The sequence below is a fragment of the Pseudophryne corroboree genome, chromosome 8 (assembly GCF_028390025.1).
Source record: "Pseudophryne corroboree isolate aPseCor3 chromosome 8, aPseCor3.hap2, whole genome shotgun sequence".
NCBI lineage: Eukaryota > Metazoa > Chordata > Amphibia > Anura > Myobatrachidae > Pseudophryne > Pseudophryne corroboree.
The window spans coordinates 31,135,468-31,139,879 of record NC_086451.1 but is presented as its reverse complement, the minus strand read 5'-3'; positions in this window follow the sequence as shown (position 1 = coordinate 31,139,879).

Below are 4,412 nucleotides of genomic sequence, written 5' to 3'. Positions count from 1 at the left end.
AGAAACTTCCAAGGACTTTGGTCAAGTCAGGAGACTTCCCTACACATAAATGTTCTGGAACTGAGGGCCATTTACAATGCCCTAAGTCAAGCAAAGCCCCTGCTTCAAAACCAGCCAGTTCTGATCCAGTCAGACAACATCACGGCAGTCGCCCATGTAAATCGACAGGGCGGCACAAGAAGCAGGACGGCAATGGCAGAAGCCACAAGGATTCTTCGATGGGCGGAAAATTACGTGTTAGCACTGTCAGCAGTGTTCATTCCGGGAGTGGACAACTGGGAAGCAGACTTCCTCAGCAGGCACGACCTACACCCGGGAGAGTGGGGACTTCATCCAGAAGTCTTCCAACTGATTGTAAACCGTTGGGAAATGCCACAGGTGGACATGATGGCATCCCGCTTAAACAAAAAGCTAGAAAAATATTGCGCCAGGTCAAGAGACCCTCAGGCGATAGCTGTGGACGCTCTAGTGACACCGTGGGTGTACCGGTCGGTTTATGTGTTCCCTCCTCTTCCTCTCATACCCAAGGTACTGAGAATAATAAGAAGGAGAGGAGTAAGAACTATTCTCGTGGTTCCGGATTGGCCAAGAAGAGCTTGGTACCCAGAACTTCAAAAAATTATCTCAGAGGACCCATGGCCTCTGCCGCTCAGACAGGTCCTGCTGCAGCAGGGGCCCTGTCTGTTCCAAGACTTACCGCGGCTGCATTTGACGGCATGGCGGTTGAACGCCGGATCCTGAAGGAAAAGGGCATTCCGGAGAAAGTCATCCCTATGCTGATTAAAGCTAGGAAAGAAGTGACCGCAAACCATTATCACCGCATATGGCGAAAATATGTTGCGTGGTGTGAGGCCAGGAAGGCCCAACGGAGGAATTTCAGTTGAGCCGTTTTCTGCACTTCCTACAGTCAGGGGTGACTATGGGCCAAAAATTGGGTTCCATTAAGGTCCAGATTTCGGCTCTGTCGATTTTCTTCCAGAAAGAACTGGCTTCACTGCCTGATGTTCAGACATTTGTTAAGGGAGTGCTGCATATTCAGCCCCCTTTTGTGCCTCCAGTGGCACCTTGGGATCACAACGTGGTGTTGGATTTCCTAAAGTCACATTGGTTTGAGCCACTAAAAAACCGTGGATTTGAAATATCGCACGTGGAAAGTGGTCATGCTGTTGGCCTTTGCTTCGGCCAGGCGTGTGTCAGAATTGGCGGCTTTGTCATATAAAAGCCCTTATCTGATTTTCCATATGGATAGGGCAGAATTGAGGACTCGTCCCCAGTTTCTCCCTAAAGGTGGTATCAGCTTTTAATTTGAACCAACCTATTGTTGTGCCTGCGGCTACTAAGGCGTTGTCAGGGCCCTGAAAATTATGTTTCCAGGACAGCTAGTGTCAGGAAAACTGACTCGCTATTTATCCTGTATGCACCCAACAAGCTGGGTGCTCCTGCTTCAAAGCAGACTATTGCTCGCTGGATTTGTAGTACGATTCAGCTTGCACATTCTGCGGCTGGACTGCCGCATCCTAGATCAGTAAAAGCCCATTCCACGAGGAAGGTGGTCTCTTCTTGGGCGGCTGCCTGAGAGGTCTCGGCTTTACAACTTTGCCGAGCAGCTACTTGGTCGGGGTCAAACACATTTGCTAAATTTTACAAGTTTGATACCCTGGCTGAGGAGGACCTTGAGTTCTCTCATTCGGTGCTGCAGAGTCTGAAACTGATAATGACAATCCTGTACCGCGAATTTCAGGTACTCCTGATGAGAAGGATATATGGGGACATGAAGGTAAGCATCCTTTATGTCCAGCGACACCATAAAATCCCCCCCTTCCAGGCAGGCTATCACCGCTCGGAGCGATTCCATCTTGAATTTGAATCTTTTCAGGTACAGGTTTAGGGATTTTAGATTTAAAATAGGCCTGACCGAACCATCCGGCTTCGGGACCACAAATAGGGTTGAATAATACCCTTTTCCCTGTTGGCTCAGGGGAACCTTGATAAACACTCGCTGTTGACACAGCGTTTGAATTGCAGCTAGCACTACTTCCCGCTCTGGGCTAGAAGCTGGTAAGGCCGACTTGAAAAATCGGCATGGGGACACCTCTTCGAATTTCAGCTTGTAGCCCTGGGAGACTATTTCCATCACCCATGGGTCCACGTCTGACTGAACCCAGACTTGGCTGAATAGTCGAAGGCGTGCCCCCACCTGTGCGGACTCCCGCAGGGGAGCCCCAGCATCATGCGGTAGACTTAGCGGAAGCCGGGGAGGACTTCTGCTCTTGGGAACCAGCCGCAGCAGGTGTCCTCTTGCCTCTACCCTTACCTCTGGTGAGGAAAGAGGAGCCCCGACCTCTTCTGGATCTATGCGACCGAAAGGACTGCATCTGATATTGTGGGGGTTTCTTTTGCTGTTGGGGAACAAAAGGTAAAAAGGTAGACTTACCCGCGGTAGCTGTAGAAACCAGGTACGCGAGGCCGTCTCCAAACAATACATCACCTTTGTAAGGTAAAACCTCCATATGCCTTTTTGAGTCTGCATCCCCCGTCCATTGGCGGGTCCATAAGGCTCTTCTTGCCGAAATAGCCATAGCATTGGCTCTTGAACCCAGGAATCCAATGTCTCTTTGAGCGTCACTCATATATAAGACTGCGTCCTTCATATGAGCTAATGTTAACAAAATTGTATCCCTATCTAGGGTATCAAGGTCAGCTGACAGGGTATCTGTCCAAGCTGCTACTGCACTACATACCCATGGCGACGCAATTGCCGGTCTAAGCAAAGTACCAGTATGTGTGTAAATAGACTTTAATGTAGTCTCTTGCCTGCGGTCCGCAGGATCCTTGAGGGCCGCTGTGTCAGGGGACGGTAGCGCCACCTTCATGGAAAGGCGTGTTAAGGCTTTGTCCACTGTGGGAGAGGATTCCCAACGTACCCTGTCCTGTGTAGGGAAGGGGTACGCCATAAGAACCCTTTTGGGAATCTGCAGCTTCTTATCTGGAGTTTCCCATGCTTTTTCACATAACTCATTAAGTTCATGGGAAGGAGGAAAGTTTATAACCTGTTTCTTTCCCTTAAACATGTGTATCCTCGTGTCGGGCACCGAGGGCTCATCAGTGATATGTAAAACATCTTTTATTGCAATAATCATGCACTGAATACTTTTTGTCACCCTGGGGTGCAATCTTGCTTCATCATAGTCGACACTGGAATCAGAGTCCGTGTCGGTATCCGTGTCCCCTATTTGTGAGAAGGGCCGTTTCTGAGACCCTGACGGGTCCTGTGAGTCGGTACAATCCGTAGATTGATTACCTGCCGACCCCCTGGACTCTGCTTTGTCCAGCCTTTTATGCAGTGAAGTTACACTAGCATTCAACATATGCCACATATCCATCCAATCCTGAGTCGGCACCGCCAACTGAGACACACCACTCATCTGTTCCACCTCCTCTTTGGATAAGCCTTCCGCTTCAGACATGCCGACACACATACCGACACCCCCCACACACACAGGGATATAGCTATGAGGGGACAATTCCCTAAAGCAGGCCCTTTGGAGAGACAGAGAGAGAGTATGCCAGCACACACCAGCGCCAAACTGACCCAGGGAAATACCCAGACAGCGCTTATATATATATATATATATACTAGGTGCTTCATCGCGCCCTACGGGCGCTCTTCACACCGTCGCAAGGGGCTACGCCCCCTTAACCCTTGCATGCCTTTCTGGGGTTTAATATTTGTATTATATGGAGTATTACCTGCATTCCTTTGTTAGTTGTTAAATATTGCACAATGAAAGGGCGTGCGATGGTGAAGGAGGCGCAGCCCCTTGCGACGGCGTGAACAGCACCTGCAGGGCACGATGTACAGAATGTAGCGGGTGTGGGGGGGACTGCGGATGGTGTCTGTAGATGCTGCGGGTGGAGGGAGGCAGAAGTGGGGGTGGGGCCCGGATGGGGAAGGTTCGGGAGGTGCTGCGCGTGGGGGAGGGGCAGAGGAGTGGGGGATGCAGATGGGGGAGGGGTCCGGAGGCACTGAAGGTGGGGGAGGGGCAGGGGTGCCACGGGTGGGAGAGGGGCAGGTGTGGAGATGTTGTGGATGGATGAAGGGTTCCGGAGGTGCTGTTGGATGGGAAGGGACGGGAGTGCCGGGGGTTGGGTAGGGGACCGCAGGCACCATGGGTAGGGTAGGGGCAGGTACGGGTGTTGCGGCGGATGGGAAAGGAGGTCCGGAGGTGCTGCAGGTGGTGGAGGGGCAGGTGCGGGGGTGCCATTGGTGGGGGAGGGGTGGGTGAGGGGGGGACCGCTGATGGAGGAGGGTGTCTGCAGATGCTGCGGGTGGAGGGGAGCAGGTGTTGGGCATACCTCCCAACTGTCCCGATTTTCGCGGGACAGTCCCGTTTTTTGGGGACTGTCCCGCT